Consider the following 17,988-nt stretch of genomic DNA (forward strand, 5'->3'; position numbering starts at 1 on the left):
TTGTACCCACATATATTTATGCATATGTGTGAAGATCTGTCAGCAAGATTGCTATCCTTATCCCAACCATGTGCCATTTGTAAATCACTTTAATACAGTGAGCTTGTCAGGCATTTAATGAATATAGAGTTGAGTGGTTTTAACAGGTCATCTTTTATTCTCCCCACTCTTACCACACCCTGCACAGTTACTGGCTTGATTTACAGGCTAAACTTTTCTAGAGGAGAAGAATTCAGTTTCCAACTCTGTACTCCTCTGCTCAATGCAATGCAATACCCAAAACTTTTTTTTTTCAGTTTTCTTAGAAATTGTTGTTTGGAGAGTAAACAAGACAGAGCAAAGATTTTTTTGTTGATATTGCCTCTGAAGAAATAATATTTCTCTGAAGAAATACCTTTGAAAACCTTCCTTTGATTTTTACTTTGGGCAAAAAAGTAAAAGTTCTTCCCTTCTGCTCCCCTACCCTCAGAGGCTGGCAAGAGAAATAAACACGTAGAGCTGCATGACTGTGGAAGGTTTTTGAACGTGACAGAGTACCAAGTGCCTGTTTAATCTAATCACTACCTTTATCAAATACTATTTAGAAAATCATCATGAAACTTTGATTCTTTTAGAAAATACACTGTGCTCTGCTGTTTTAAAAACAGGTCATTAATCCCTATTTAGCAACTATGAATGCTAATTTTGCTATAATGACAGGTTAATTGCATGATGCTTTATGTTACACTGGAGTGCCATGTGATCCAAGACCTCTGTACACAAATGATTATTTTCAGATTTGCTTAGAAGATGGTATTTAGCAAATATTCTGCAGAAACATAACTTCATTGCTATTGCAGATAACTGTGGATTAGATCACTGAATCAACAGGTGGGGGAACCCCCAAATTTGGTGTCGCTACTTGAGGAGAGTTTCTCCATCTTCTTTTCCTCAAAGGCTGATATTTGTCCTGTTTGTTCTTTGTGCCTGTTTAGAGACAGAAACCTTGATGAGAACCATGCTGCAGTGGTTCCCCCCCACCTCCTCCATGGGCAGCATCCCCAAAGGACTGCTTTTACAGCTACATGCAGAAGTCCATGTGGTGCCTCACTGTCCCAAAACTGACTTCTGCTGAATGATAGCGTCTCAGCCTGCTCCTGTCTTACTTGTCTGCGCTTGGTTTCCTACATGCCTCTGTGCACTGTTTTTGCTCAGTGAGGTATTAGTATTGCAATGGCATTGCAGCAGTTTCCTTCAGCCTACAATCATGCCTAGTGGTTTCGAAGCACCAAAGTCTCTTTCTCATTCCCATGAGGCAGTGTAGCAGTTCAAATGTTACGTTAACATCAAGGTTCAGGAAAGAAATTCAGAGGAGAGAGAAGTGATGCTTGGGACTTTTTGTTCTTCACTGTGATTTTGCTTCTCCTTTGTTTCTACTGAAAACCCATCCATACTGACATCAGGATGGCATAATATCTAAAAGTACAGCTGCTACCTGTGAAACTGGGGTTCTGTGAGAGTTCTTCAGAGCTACCATGTTAGCTTGATGTATTCACTGCTGCTTCACTGCAACTGGGGACTGCAGAAATAAAGGCTCTAGACAGCTTAAAAAGCAGTGTCAGCAGACTTGCAGTCTAGCCTTAGTAAAAGTAAAGTAAAAGATGGTAACGAAAGGTGATTCACTGTAACACCAGTATGATCTGCAGTGACTTCAGGAAGTCAGAAGAAAAAGTCAGGCATAGGTGAGCTTTTGTCTGCTGCAAGTACAAACGAGTGATATGAGTGGCAAGATGTGATTGCCTGGACTTGATGGGCTCCATTGCAGCTGAGACTGGGGCTGCTGAAGCTGGAGTTCAGAATGGAAAAGCTGTGTGAGGGTGGCTTAGCACTAAGCTGGAATGATGGAAGGAAGGAAGGAAGGAAGGAAGGAAGGAGGGAGGGAGGGAGGGAGGGAAGGAAGGAAGGAAGGAAGGAAGGAAGGAAGGAAGGAAGGAAGGAAGGAAGGAAGGAAGGAAGGAGGGAGGGAGGGAGAGAGGGAGGGAGGGAAGGAAGGAAGGAAGGAAGGAAAGAAGGAAGGAAGGAAGGAAGGAAGGAAGGAAGGAAGGAAGGAAGGAAGGAAGGAAGGAAGGAAGGAGGGAGGGAGGGAGAGAGGGAGGGAGGGAAGGAAGGAAGGAAGGAAGGGAGGGAGGGAGGGAGGGAGGGAGGGAGGAAAGAAAAAGCTTCCCAGAACAAGCTGTCATGGTGTGACCTGAGGCGGCAAAAAGGAGAATGCGAAATGCAGCTGGGGAAGTATACAGTTCATTCACAAATGAGGGAGATTTGGGAGAAACAAGCCAGAAATAACTAACTGATATTAGCTAATGTAGGATCTTGGCAGTGTAGCAAACAGTGATTTGCCTAAGTTTTCAGCACCCCTGTTTGAAATTTACTTGAGGAGCTGGAAAGCAAAGAAAAAGTGTAATTATGCTGCGCGTTAAATTTTTTGATGTGGGTTTTGGTGATGCTTACAGGAGCAAGGGGCTGGAGTTAATGGCCAGGAGGTTCCTTCCAGCATGATACTTGGCTTATGATTTGTGATAGGTCAGGCACTTTCCAGAACATGCATGTGTGATATTTTCCTGCCTCAGAGACCATACGGTCCAATAGACATTGTCATGTCCTGTCGCGTAGTGATTTCCATAATATGTACAAAACAGCTTTCTTTCTCAGTAACTTGCTAAATCCTCTGCTAGGTCAAGTGGGTCCTGAAGGACAGTTTTCTGTCACCATTCTGCTTCAGTAACTCTATTATGTTGTGTCTTACTTCATTAACTGTCCCTCCATCCAACGTCTGGCTTTGTCACCAGCTTAATTCTCCACTGGCTCATCAGTGTAGTTCCTATGTGCGTGTATGGCTCATCACTGCAAAACTTGGCTCTGTGGGGTCAAGGCATTCCGTAATCTGCCAGGCATAATTTAGCTATGAAGAGTGTGGGATGCCAAGCTTTGGGTAATTGTAGAGGGAGCTAAGCGTGAAGGAGAAATGTCAGGGAGCAGTGGCTGCAGATCAGAAGGAGCAGAGGAAGCAGGGAAAGAAGGAGACCTGAGGTAAGCCAACAGACACCGTTACACAGGTGTATTCATCTTTAATCATTTCATGGGGAGCCAGGCAGGCAGGGCAAGACTGGGAGATCATACCGAATCACTCTACGACTCAGGAGAGTGATAAAGAGGGTGTTTAAGCAGAGCACTTTTTTCCTTACACTTTCCCTTGTCTGCTGAAAGAGGAAATGATCCATTTTGTGATTCTTTACTACTCTATGGTATAAAGACAACAAGTTGCATGCAGGATTTTAGCAGCTCCTGGGGACAGTGTAAGCAAGCATATCACCACAAACACATCAGCATGAATGACAGCTTTAATATCTTTGAAGTAGAGAAAAAAAACAGGGAAGAAACCTTCTTGGATTGCACTCTTTCCTGTTTGAAAGCAGTTAAGGAAACCTAGAAGATGCTCAGACTCTGTGCGCTGGGGGCATAGTAGTGAAAAGCAGCCAGCAGCACACGAATGACAGTTTGCAGCCAAGGGCTACTGATGGACTGAACGCCAAAGAACAGGGAAGATGATGAAGAAACACCAAACCCCGTCCTCACCAAAGAACCCCAGGAAATACAAAAAGCAACGTGCTTCATCCAAAATTAATTAAGGTTGGAGTTTACAGCAAGAGGTGAAGTAAGTAACACATACATGGGAGAAGGCTTACAGTGGGAGTGAAACAGTTGTGATCCCTATGATAAGCAGTAGCCACAGCTCATCAGTTACCTCACATTTGCTGGGACTGTGGTGGAAAGAAAGCTTAATTTTAAAAGGATGTTTAAAGTTGCTCTCTGAACTGTTTTCCTAGTAATTTTTTTTCCTGAACCTTTGCAGAAATGGCTTCCGGAGATATTATTCTCTGTTCTGGCTCTTCCTCCGCCTCTCCCCATTGAGATGAACTAACATGTTTGCACAGAGTCTGCTGGAGGCAGGACAACACATGGTAGTCATGAAGCATCACAGGGCAGCTCTAAACTTGCCACAAACATGGTGGAACAACATGCTCCATTTCAAATAAACTATTTTTCTTAGAATTAGGTCACTGTCTGGCACTGTTGGTTAAGGCTGTGGCAGTTCAGATGTTCCCACTACTTTGCCACATGCTCATCTTCTTGCTCCTGTCTGTCACTGGTGGCCACAATCTCTCCTGAACCCTGTGATGCTCCATTACAAATGGTGAATTGCTTACCTTTGGGGCGACATACATTACACTTTGGCTACCCTGGAGAATAGGAGGGAACCTAGGCATATATTACAGTGTCCTGGCATGCTGTTTTCCTTGTACTCAGAGTTATGACCTGCAGTTTGGTTTATTTTGCTATGAACTACGCTTTAAGCTACATCTTGATCTTAAATTAACCCAGCAGTACATCTCTAGCTCAGGGATTCCTTGCACTTCCTTTTTTTAATTTTTTTTTCTGTTTTTTTTTTTTTTTTTCTCCTCAGGTATAAGCAATTGAATATTCATCCTAGGCTGGCATAAGTCCAGAGAGACTAAACTATAATGATCACAGAGAAGACATTATAGCCAATTTGCTAAGTGAAGCAGCATATGAGGAATACCATTTACTTGACTGCAGCCTAATTTATAAATTAAAGAAATACACGCATAATACATTTAACAACAGATGGCATAAATCAGTCCACTTAAATTAAGTGTCCAAGTTATAAGGCACTAGGGAGGGAGTTTAGAGTGCCAGGGCCTGCGGGGTGAGCAGAGGGGAACCTGCCTCCACAGCTGCACTACCACCACCACAACCACCACCATCTCCCTCCATCAGCAACAGTGTGGGACACACAGCCTTCTGCTCCCCAGGGAGCAGCACCATCACAGCTCCAGCCCACACCCTCCCTGCACTGCTTTCAGGTGTCTCTGGGAGGCTGGTGCCAAGTTTGTGTGTCTGTCTCTTCATCCCTGAGTACTCCTCAGGGTGGGCAAGGGTGGCTTTGTCCCTAACCCAGGGTGCAAGGAGAGGACCAGCATCAGGAGCCAGTTTAGCATGGGGGGACGAGCTAAGTAATCTAGGTGCTGTGTTAGGTAGTAATGGAAGGTGGGTTAGAGTGCTCCCTGAGCCTCAGCTGAATTTTAAGCACATAGAGTCCATCCTTGATTGGATTAAGGCAAGCTAAAGCTGCCTCCTTCCCTTCCCCACCCCCCTCAGCTGCAGCAGCAGAAGCCAGTCTTCAGCAAGCTTGATCCTCCGTCCAAATAAACCAATGTAAATCAGTATTATATTGTGCATAATATAAGGGAATGTGGCTTTAGCTCTAACAAGTTACACTGATGGAGAATCTGGGATCATAGAATCTTATGGATGGAAAGGACCTTTGAGATCATCGAGTCCAACCATAAACAAACAAAAAAAACCCCTACAATTTGTGCCACTAGAGCACGCCCTGAAGTACCATATCTAGACTTTTCTTCTCTAGGGATGGTGACTCAACCACCTCCCTGGGCAGGCTGTTCCAGTGCCTGACCACTCTTTCAGTAAAGTAATTCTTCCTAATATCTAATCTAAACCTCCCCTGCCGCAGCTTCAGACCATTTCCTCTGGTCCTGTCATTATTCACCTGGGAGAAGAGGCCAACACCCACCTCTCTACAGCCTCCTTTCAGGTAGTTGTAGAGGGCAAGGAGGTCTCCCCTCAGCCTCCTCTTCTCCAAGCTAAACATGCCCAGCTCCCTCAGCCTCTCCTCATATGACCTGGTCTCCAGACCCCTCACCAGCCTGGTAGCTCTCCTCTGGACACGCTCCAGCACCTCAATGTCCCTCTTGTACAGAGGGGCCCAGAACTGAACACAGGACTCGAGGTGAGGCCTCAGCAGTGCCGAGTACAGAGGCACCATCACTTCCCTGCTCCTGCTGGCCACGTTATTCCTGAGACAAGCCAGAATGCTGCTGGCCTTCTTGGCCACCTGGGCACACTGCTGGCTCATGTTAATGACCAGGTCCTTTTCTGCTGGGCAGCTTTCCAGCCACTCTGCCCCAAGCCTGTAGCACTGCTTGGGGTTGTTGTGACCGAAATGCAGGACCTGGCACTTGGCCTTATTAAACCTCATACCGTTGGCCTTGGCCCATCGATCCAGCCTGTCCAGGTCCCTCTGTAGAGCCTTCCCACCCTCAAGCAGATCAACACTCCCCCCTAGCTTGGTGTCATCTGCAAACTTACTGAGGGTGCCCTCACTCCCCTCATCCAGATCATCGATAAAGATATTGAACAAAACTGGCCCCAAAACTGAGCCCTGAGGGACACCACTGGTGACCGGCCGCCAAGAGGATTTCACCCCATTAATCACAACTCTCTGGGCACGGCCATCCAGCCAGTTTTTAACCCAGCGAAGAGTACACTTGTCTATGCCATGATTCGCCAGCTTCTCCGGGATTAGATGATGGATTTTTTTTAGTTCATTTAAGATGAATTGATCCCTTGATACTCAGACAGTGTAAGACGTGTAGTAATAGATGTTAATAGGCCACTGACAGACAAATCGCTTTTTAGCCTTTTGCCTATGCAAGCTCCCAGTGGAGTTACACCTTAAAAACCAACTACAACTAAAAAAATCCAGTGGAGGAAGGATTTAAGCATTCAGCATTGCATGTTGTCTCCAGCTTGAGGCGAATACTATGCATTCAGACTGCAGGTGCAACACCCTGGGAGCTGTGGAGGTTACTTGCATGAGCAATGCAAACAGGATCAGCTCATACATGCTGATAATGATGACTGACAAACCAAGAGGTAGTTTTGTGGGTTTTTTTCCTGTTGTTGTGACTGGGCTCCGTGGTGATTGGAGGTATAAATAGGCAGATGGTTTAGATGGATAGAAAAGTTGGCTCTTTATGGCATAAAATGTCAGTTCAGCTGAAGAGTTCTGTACGCCTCAGCATAATGCTTGCACAGCACATTTATCTACCCATGAGATCAAAATTTTATTTTTAATGAACCAGACTTGGTCTCTTGAGGAGAAGCACTACCTTGTGGGTTTTAGAGCATTTCCAGTGACAGCTCCCTAATGTCAGAACCCCAATATATTTTAGGAGGGAAGGAGCTCCTAATAAAAGCCTTGAAAAAGAAAATCTCCCTCAGAGTAGTTTGTAACGCCAAGGTTTGGGGATTTGCTGACAGAACCTCAGCAAAGTGCTAGATAGAAATATTACACTTGTCATTTTTCATCAGCAATGCCCTAAAGGGAAATTCCATTTATCAGGCCTGTTCACAGGAGAGTTTGTGTCCTGTCTAATGAATTGAAAAAATGGATTTGTTTCTGTATTTTAATTTGTTGTGTTAGCTGTAAAGTTAAATTATATTAATGGTTTACTGTGTTTCTGAAAGCTGGAGTACCTTATGTAATTAATCACCGTGGAGTTATTGCTGCTCTCTGTGCGATAAGCGTGATATTTAGTATGTTGATGAGACCAGACACAGTCTTGCTCCCTGCCTTAGTGAATTCAGCGAGATGGTTAAAAACCAAGACCTTGCAGTTTCCCAGCTGCGAGCGGTATGTGAAAACACGAGTGTAAATTTGGCTAGGTAGGAAACAGCCAGCCTCGGACATGACTTGGCATGGCAGAGTTGTGGGGCATGTCTGCGTCTTGGTGAGGTGGCTGAGGAAAGTCTGAGTCAGGTCGCCGGGCACAAGGCTCAGGATGTCCTGGCACACCGAGCTGAGAAATTCAAATTGCTCTGTTGCTAATCCCCTTCTCTCAGCTTCCGTGGAGAAATTCACTTCAGTGCCAGACTCTGCTAAAAGCCCTGCTCACATCTAACCCCAAAACCCTGCTGTCCATCGAGTGCCAATGCAGCTCTGGGTTGTGCTCCCAGTCATCTGGATGGGCTTGACGGAGATGGTCTTGCCCCTGCCCTCAGCTGCTGTCACCCACCCTGTGTTATCCCTGGGGGATAATCTGCCCAGATATAGCCTGCTGCTCTCTTCGTGGAGCAGCTCCTTCCTGCTGTGCGTAGAACTGCATATATGTGTGTGTGTAATGGGTGGGGACAGACAGAGCTGAGGCTTCACACATGCCCTGACTGACGGTCTGTGCAGGCCTGAGGTAGATCAGCCTAACATTCCCCAGGCAGTCTAAATTTGGGGCAAGGCAGCTGATGTGCTTTCATGTGGACCATATTGTCCGCATGAAGGAATTCTGCATTTCTTGCTCCTTAGGAGTGGCTAAATCAGCAACTCTTCTCAGCCTGGGGAGGAGACAGCTGAGGAAGTGGGGCAATGACAAGATGGTGCAGGGTGCAATGACAGTAAGTGTGGGGTGCTCAGAGGTTTTTCCAGAGTTATGGGCAACAAATGGAACTGCAGAGCTTCTCCTTTGCACAACAGCTTGTGAGACTGTGAAGTCTGTCACCCAAAGATGCTGTGGATGCTAAAATTTTCATGGCTCACAAATGGAACTAGGTGAATTCTTAGAAGAAAACATGAAGAACCGTTAAATAGGAAGACACTGCATTTAGGCGAGAAAGTCCTTGATCTACCAATCAGTAAAGATTGGTTGAGTATTCTGGCAAAGTATCACTATATGGTGTCCTTAAATTCTCCCTAGGCACCCACAGATGGCCACTGCCAGGGACCAGACAGTGGGTTAGATAGATCTCTGATGTGCCCTGGCACAAATGATATTTTCTCCTCGTGTGATGACCTTGTCCATCTGCTATATCTGTTGTCTGTTATCTGCCCATAGACAGGAAGTTATGAGGGCAGAAACAGTCTTGCCGTTCTCTATTTATAAAATCAAGGGGATTTGGGTAAATGTTTGGGGTTCCTAGGTACGCGACAATATAAATAACAATGTTGAGAGAAATTATAAGTAGCTAAGTGTTGCAGCACACGTTCTTCTGTAGGTGGTACTCATGCAATGATACCAGCTCCATTTCTGCCCTAATGACTTTCAAACGTATAGTATGCTGCAATGCTGTACTCAGCAACAGTGTTGTGTGAAGAGTTATAAAGAGTTTGTTTAAACAGAAAGTGGAGCATATTCTTATGATAGGGGAACATTTTATAGACTGCACAACTTAAAATTGTCCTAAGGCTGGTAGCCTGCATCTGCTACTGGTTGAGAAATGGGAAGACAAGGGAACACCTCTGCCTTTGCCTTTGCCTTTGTCTTTGCCTTTGCCTTTGCCTGCTAAAGCTGATTTACAGCTGAGGATTACTCCCTGGGTCAGAGGGGATGTTTTACAGGCACGTCTGGAATGAGAACTACAGAATGTAATTGTGAGAATGCAACTTGCCCTTGTTATGGCATTTTTCACTTGTTGCACTGAGAACACAGTCCTCCCAAATGGTTTTAAAACACTTACATGATTAGGTAAAACATCTGCAGGTGTGTAAAACCTAAGCCATGCAGCAGTCCAGAAAAATGAAGCACAATGTCTTGCATTATCCTAGTGTGCCATCTTGTCAGTTACTATGTGTACCACTGATTCAACAGCCAAGACGAAGTACTCTCGTAGGAGCTGGCTATCATGAGACTCCAGATGGCCCTTCCTCCTTCTTGCAGCACATAACCTAAATATGTAACAACTCATTCACTATCACACTGAGAATCTGTTACTAGAATGACACAACGAAGTGAACTGCTGGAGAAACAAAAGACAGTTTGGGGACTTTTGCATAATGTTCCCTTCTGAATTCCAGGCTTTGGAAAAAAAAAAAAAAGTGTTTTATTTCAGTACGCCTCATGGTGTGAAATAGGCAATTCACAGGAGGATGTGCCTTCATCACTCTACACCTGCAAAATAACAGAGGCCATTGTCCAGGAACGAAATTTGGTCTTGAGCAAAGAGCCAGTTTATCAGCCCGCCATAAAGTCATCTTTATCCACCTAACTCAAATTATGGCTTAAAGAGCAAAATACGCTTCAAATTTTTTGACTGATGTGATATGGGAGAAAAGGCAGAAGATATTTCAAAAAGCAAAACTGAAAAAAATAGAGTGATCAGTGCCTCCCGTCGCGGGGCACGCTTGTCATTTGTGTGCCACAGGGTAAGAGGGAATCAGAAGTGCTTTTGATTTACTGTATTTGATTTCGTTTCTGAGAGTAACAATCTGTTCAGGGACTCAAACTGTGACAGTGGAAGTATGTCTGATTTCAGTTTTGCATTCATGAAGGATTCAGAGAAGAGAACAATACAACACTCACCCTAGCAGTCTAGGGTGTAGTATCCTGCTACAAGTATCTGCTTGGCAAAGAATTGCAAATGCAGTAACTCTTGAGGTAAAACGTTTCCCAGTCATAACTGAAGTCTGCTTAGGCCAAAATGTGAAATTCCTTAATGTAATTTGGAATCAGGAGAGTGAATACTGACAGGGTGTGTAGGGCATAAGATAACCCGAAAAACCTTTATGGCTGCTATAGTGCTTAGCAATATTTGGATAAAACATCAAAAATTAATAATAAACTGAAGAGAATAAGGATTCCAATAAATGTTGATGTATCAGCCAGAGGAGCTCAGCTGACATCTTTTCCTCAACTCTCCTGTCCTCTAAGAAAGGAATCTTTTTGGCTCTGAATAGTGTGCTGGAAAGTCTTTGAATGTGTGTACGTTTTTTTAGCTCCCTTGAGAACTGAATGGATGTGCAGAATTTGACGTTACCAGGTTTTCTTCACTTGCAGCATCCAAGTTTGAATCAGCAGTTCCACAGACGAGAGGTTCGTACAGGAATTACGGCACTCTTTATAGCCCTTTTTCTCTCAGGGCAGCTAAATGACTGTGAGTCGTTCAAACCTGGTTTCTGTGAGTTGTAAAAATATTATGCCATTAGACCTCGTTAATGAACTGCTGAGAGCCACACTCCACAGTAACCAACATCTCTGTTTTCCCAGGAAGTAAATCAGCCCTACTCCGTTAAGTTTAATGGGCTCAAGCTAATTTACACCAACTGAGGAGAGCATCCAGTAAACTCAGGCTCCCACAGTGTGTGGATTGCTTCATTCATCACAGAATCACAGCTGTCTCCAGCTGGCAGAGAGCACCTATTCAGCTCCTTAACACTGCACAATGAAGCAGAGTAAAGCAGGAAGTGAATAAGAACATGAGGCCCTTGTGGGACTGTATGGTGCATGTATACTTTCTGAACGTCATATGGAGTTTGGCCATGGTGCTTGCAATTCAGCCGCTGCTCTTGGGGATGGGGGAAAACAGATCTGTAGGATCTTAGGTTATACATGTGCAATCGTATACCTAACATAATAGGACAACATAGGTACTGGGTCAGTCCATTTGTGCAGTCTTTGAGATCTGACAGAAGTTTTGCACAAAATAGAGAGATTTTTAGATGCATTATTGCAACTCTTCTGCTAGTTATAAGCCTGAAATGAAGAATAATGTTAAAACTCCAGCCGAATGAGGCAGGCATTCCTCGTTGGGCTTTTTGTTCTCTTGTAGCTTTTTCACAGTTTTCTTAGTGGCAACTGCAATTTAGTAATACTCAAAAGAGAAATAAGGAGTAATACAAAATTGATATAAATGGCAATAATTTCAACCGAATTCAGGTATTTCTACCTTAGATAGTAAATATCTCTACTTATAGCCCTATAGTGGGACTCCTGCTTTAAAGATCAGCAGTACTATCCTGAAGAAGAAAGCCTTAATGGAATGTAGAGGCCTTTGTATAGACCACTTAACGCCCATGAAAAAATACAAATACAAACATTGGTCAATGAAAAATTTGCCTTTTTCTTTCATTCGGTGTAAGTTCCAGAAACAAGACCCTAATAGAACTGTTGACACTTTTGTACCCAATCTCACCTTTCCAGGACAGCTGGTACCTGCTGCTTTGCACTTCTGTGGTAAAGGAAGATACTACCTGGATTGTAGGCAGCCTAGGTAGGCAAAAATGAGCAAACTGAGCCTCCTTAGCCATATCGTTGGTAATGGGTTCATAAAATACATGTGAGCTAACCATTGAGAAGTTAGTGAAGAGAATGAGTAGTGGTGGAAAGAGCTGTTTTCTTTCTTTCCCTTGGTTTTAAAAGAAAAAAAAAAAAGAAAAAGGTGTCTAATATTGGAAGAGTTTTGAAGGCTGAGGTTTTCGAGCAGAAGAAAAAGGTGAATCCTGAGAAAGGGGTGGAGTGGGCATAAGATGTATCCATCTGTGGAGTATCCTACTATGCAGTTCTTGGGTCAAAGAATGAAGAGGTAGAGCAGTTGCTACCTATGAAATCAAGCTTGTCAAAGGAGGATCCAAAAGAACTTTACAGACAATAGTAGCAGGGGAGACAGAAAATGTATAAGGAATAATGCAATAGAAGTAATCCATTAAGAAAATACAATGTGGCATACAGTGTCTGTGACCTTAGTATATCCCCAGAAAGCTTAACAACAAATCTTATGTTCTTAAGTTTAAGTAACACCAGTAGGCGGCCTGTCCTAAAGGGGCAAATCTGTTCTAAGCTCCAGAGACTTGACCACAAAAGGGAAGAGAGGATCTTGCTGCACCTGCAGGTAGGAGTCTCTGCTTGAACAGCAGATGATTGTGAGACGCATTCTCAAACAAGCACCCACCCGTTAGCTTATTACCAGTTCTGCTCATTAAAATACAGCTGCATCAATCCAAATATGGCAAATGCGTTACGTAATTGTTCTCTGGATTTCTTTGACTTGGAGCCGAAAAATGCTTTTCCAACTTTTGTTTCAGATGCTTCTCTCTATACCATGGCTGCTTTGGTTCCCATTTTCCCTGTTACATTTTGACAAAACATATGCTAGCTTATAATTATTGATTCTTTAAAAATTACCAGAAGTCTGCAAAACTTCAGAGGCACTATAGTCATCATCAAGTTTTTGCTGGGGGAAGGCAGGTTGGGGAAATCCTAACACAGATACTCAGCTCTCCTCCTCTCCCCCTGTTTTGGGAGGAAGACTTTTAGTACTGGGGGAAGTCTTTTAGTACTGCTCAAGGCAGTTGGAATGATGTCTGAAGTTTTAGCTTTGTGGCTCTAAGAGTTGTGATATGCAGTCCAGTTAATAGATCTCATTCTGAGTATGGAGGGCATGGCTGTTATGATATAAAACAAGCATTTTCTTCAAGAGTGTTTTTATTGTATGTTTTGCCTCTCTGTTATTTATTGCATTACATTCTGTTCCCAGAGGACTGGAAATTCTTTAGAGCAGAATCATTTTTCCTGTTCCTATCTATTATTTAGTACAACACAGCCCTTAATTTTATGGCAGCTCTGGGCTATGTTAAAATATCAATAATATCAAAATAAAGATGCCATTCTTGTATTCACTTTCCCTGCTAATGTACAATAGGTACTATGCTGCCAAGCTGTCCTAACTACCTAATTATTGTTTTCTGCCTTGGAGTGAGACCCTTCAAACTTACAGCCTTCATATGCACCCCAAATAAAATCACACAGTGGCCAAACAGCAACATTAAAGTGACAGGATGTGAATATAGCCAACTAAACACCAATTATTTTTGTCGAGGAGGATTGTAATGATTAATGCTGAATTGGATAGGAAAAGCATCCGTGCCCTGCTACGAAGTGCCAAGGGATATAACTTCATTTTCTATTACCAGGAATTCCAGCGTGATTTCTCAGCTCAGACTGAAATTTCCTCTACTTGCTGTAGGTGTGAAAGTTGAATTCTGGTCCTGGTTACTGGGACAGGAGTTCCCTGCCAGCTTGCCTTCTGCGTGCCTTTCTCAAATGTGAATTTCTCATCTGAGATCTCCCATTCAGGGGCTGTTTAGGCACATTATTGAACCTAATTAAAGCATAAACGGACTGTCAAGACAGGGAAATGAAAGAGTGGAAAAGATGAAACTCTTTTCCAGTTCTCTGTTAGCTGCTAGCAGGAATGGAAATGGCCACCAGCTGCTCAGGGATTAGCCAGTACCCCAAACAGACGGATTTTACAGACCACAAGTTCTGTTTTAGGTTGTATCACTAAAGCAGATCTAGCCTGGACTCATGACATTACACCTAAGTTTTCACGCAGCCACTAGTGCTCAGATTCTCACTGCTGTTTCCACCAGTTTGAACCACAGCAGTTCAACCACCACTCCTGTCCCCAGCTTGACTGCCCTTGCAGACTGCCACCAGTGTGTGAAGGCACCGGGCCTTTCCTCTCCAAGACTACATGTGCTGGTGATGTGGCACAGATTTCCAATCGTTATTTATCATTATTTTTACACGGCAGCAAAAGGCTAAACTTGCAATGCTACACAAGAAGTCCAATAGGTATATAGGTAAGTTGGATGGATTGATTGATTGCTTTTGGCAAGAAAGATAGGAATTGAGTTTAGTAGCTATATGGTAAGGAAAGCTGCTCAATAACTTTAAAAATAGATCTATACAAATGCTGTATAGTATTTCTTTGCTTTCTTTGGCAGACACAGGCTGTGACTTTATACTAAGAGTCAACCATAACATTCATTGGGACCCTAGATGGTCTTGCAAGTCATGCATCCATAAAACTATGTTTCAAGATCAGAAGAGTTGTTATTCATCAGCTTTTATAGCATGGTAGCACCTAGAAGAAACTTGGCTAAGGAATGGGGGCTCACTGTGCTTTCTTAATATTCATAAAACTTTAACTGGGGATATATCAACACATTTCAATTCTATATGTAAATAGCTGTAAAACTGTGATCTGCAGAGGAGGATGAACAGTTTAGAGGACTCATTATAAGCTTTGGAAATCTCTGTTCCCTTTTTCTGCTCCAGTTTTCATTATGGGCTATGGTGGAGAAAAAATATTGTTATTGCTAGTATTGTGGTTTGGCCATCACTGTTAGCAGTCTCATTTCTTTTATCTGTGAATGTGCTTCAACACTGCTACATTCATCAGAAGGAGCACTAATGGGCACTCAGAGTGGAGACCCCAAAGATCTGTCTGCTAAATCACGTCATTGGAGCAATGAGATGAAGTTTTCAATGGAAGAAATGACTAGGTTTTACAGATACCACTTGATTTTTTTTACCAGCCTTAAATTCTCTTCTAAGGAAAATGTCTTTTTAGACAAGAAATTATAGCCTGCAGAAAACATCTGCTAGTAAGTTGATTAATTAAAGACTACATTCTCTGAAAGCAACTGTTGTGTCAGTCACACTGGAAATGAGAGAATATGGAAACCATGGCTGAAAGGCTGGGGGTGAGTGGAAGTAATTAATGGTAGTAAAGGTTTCTGAAAGGCCTGGACTTACATGGACAAGCCATGGTTTAGCAATAGGCTAAAAAAGTCAGAGGCTCATGATTCTTAGTAACCTGAGGAAGTTTAATTCATTAAGACGCAAACACCTTGAAAGCTGTCCTGGGTGTACAAACATGTCAGGCTTGATGTAATTTTCCCCCGTCAACCGCCTGCTAGACAGAAAGACAGAAGACCAAACAGCCCCTAGGGCAGGTTTATTACTTCCCTGACCTACAACTTCCTTGGGTTTAATTGAAAGAGCCATGGCAGAGGTTTTAAATCTCTCCACATGCACTGTGCTCTCTCAGGTAACCCCTGGGGACCGCTGGTTTTCCCTGAGCAGCTGTGGGAAACAGAAATGCCTCTGCCAGGTCCCTTGCCTGCAGGTGGAGACAGCATGGAGAGCCCTAAGCCCCGAAGGTGTGCCTGCAGGAGAGTCACCCAGGTGGCGGCATCTCCTGCCTCTGCCTAGTGCTGTGCCAACCTCCGAGCCCTTCACTATGTCGTTGTGACTTTCCAGGGTCATTTTAAAGGAACCTAATGAAGTCACCTGAAATTACACTTGCTGTGTTGAGTCAGTCATGGGAATCTATATTTCATACCTTGTTGGGTGCCACATCACTGAGCATGATGCTAACACAACCAACACTGCCATCACGTTTGTGTCTTTAATGGCATGTTTGACTGGGTGTTCAGGAATTCGTCTTTTTTCACCAGGTATCTTAGTCATTAAAAAATAACAATACTGTAAGATTTATGGCTCATGAGGTCAATAATAATTGCAATCAGTGGTTCAGACATTTTCCAGGCTGCCACTGAATACCCAAAACTGAGGTTGTGTATAACCATACTGTGATGAGCCAGAGATTTACACGTTCTCTCTAACCTTTCCCTTGTGATGGGTTTATTTGCTTCTTTCTGTCTGTAGTGTAATTAGGTGGATTAAATCAGTCTGGACATGTGTATTTCATGTTTAAATCAGGCTTATTTTGATGGAACATATTTATTAGTTTGGCCAGTTCAGCACAGGTTTAAACACAAACAAAATAAGTAACACCAGGGACCACAAATATTTTTGCACCAGTTTAGCTGAACTGGCATGTTTTTGTACTTCCATCACATGTACTTCCCCACCTGTCAGGGGACGCCCACTCTGCTCTGTGAGGAGGAGAGCACAACCACAGCCTACCGAGGGATTCAGCTTTGCAGTAATAAAGCAGATCATAGACTTTCTGCTTCAGTGTCCTGTTTGCCATCTTTGAATTATTTGAGCAGGAAACTGCCTGGAGAGGCTGTTTTTTATTCAACTTGTGGCATGGTGCTTGGCCTTAGTCATTACCAGTTACAGGACCCAAAAACTTTCTGTTAAACAAGTAAAAGCTCAGTTTAGTGTCATAACCCCCCTTTCAACTTGTCTAAGACAGACATACAATCACAAGAGAATCGTGCTGGTACAGAACAAGCACTTGGATAAAACAATAGGAACAATGGTCCTATTCTAATTAGGTAAAACAATAATTTAATGCCTTTAAAACATATTTTTTAATTAAAATAGTAGAAAGGGAAATAAGATCGCCTCCTTATTGCTATTACGTGTCAGGGATTCCTATGCCATAGAAACGTAGAAACAAATAATTATTTCAACCACAGGAAAGAAACCTTATATATTAATTTCTATAGAGAGAAAATATTTTTAAGCACATGTTCTATGGTGGAAAAGGAGTTGGAAGTAGTCTAATAAGGATCTATCCTCTGATGCAGAATTAAGCCTACAACATAATACTCAGGTGTAAGAGCTCGTTGTTCAGAGGAATTATTATAGGCTGCCCCATAGCATAAGATGCAGCCATGAGCCTGGGAAAAGTCATTAACAAGAAAGACAATGGAAATGCTAAACTGGGAACTTATTATCTCCTGATTTTCTTTCCCCTCTTTCTTAAGGAGGAAAAGAGGACATTAATGCAACATAAAAGAACAAATTAAAAAGGGCCCGACTGAGAAAACTTAGCTGGTTTCCAGCTGGTCTAAAAACACTAATTCACTCACTTGTATATTTGACTCCCCTTAAATGGAAAACTCAGCATTACTTCTGAGCATGACATAACCACTCTGTGTGTATATGTGTGTGGACACGGAGACGGCAAGTAATTAACATTTTGGAAGCAACATCAAATGTCAATTTCTTGACTTTTTGGCAGCTGGAACATAACATAGCCTTTTAAGTACATTTTCTTGTATTTAATTTGTTGGATTAACATAACTAAAATGGTGGTCATAGGCCAGAAAAACATTGTGTCTCTGCCTCTATTTCTTTATTGGCTTGCCCTCTGATGATATTATATTTCACTGTCTGCCAGCTGGGTGACCAGCTGCCTGATTGAGCTTTATCATGTCCACCCTCCGTGGTTGACACAACAACGTGTCATAAGCAAAGCATTCATGATGTCAGAGTATCAGCCTCTGGTGGATGGACGGCACACAAAATAAAAGCTGTAAAACAGCTATTTGTCTGTGCAAATTTCCTTGCTCCTACTGGTGGCTTATATTCTTATATTTATTATTTTTCTTCCATTAAATGTTTATAGTCTGTTACACAACAAAAATTAAATCATATCTTTTCCTTAAACCAATCACTTGCTTTTTTGTTTCACAGGACTTGATATTCAGGTATAGGTGTTTTTTTTAAGCCCTGAACTGACATGTTTTTTTCTGCTTACTTAGTTGACATATCCTCAAAATCAGCTCATATCTCACAGTAATACTGGATGGACAATAGT

This window comes from Rissa tridactyla, chromosome Z (assembly GCF_028500815.1).
Source record: "Rissa tridactyla isolate bRisTri1 chromosome Z, bRisTri1.patW.cur.20221130, whole genome shotgun sequence".
Classification (NCBI taxonomy): Eukaryota; Metazoa; Chordata; class Aves; order Charadriiformes; family Laridae; genus Rissa; species Rissa tridactyla.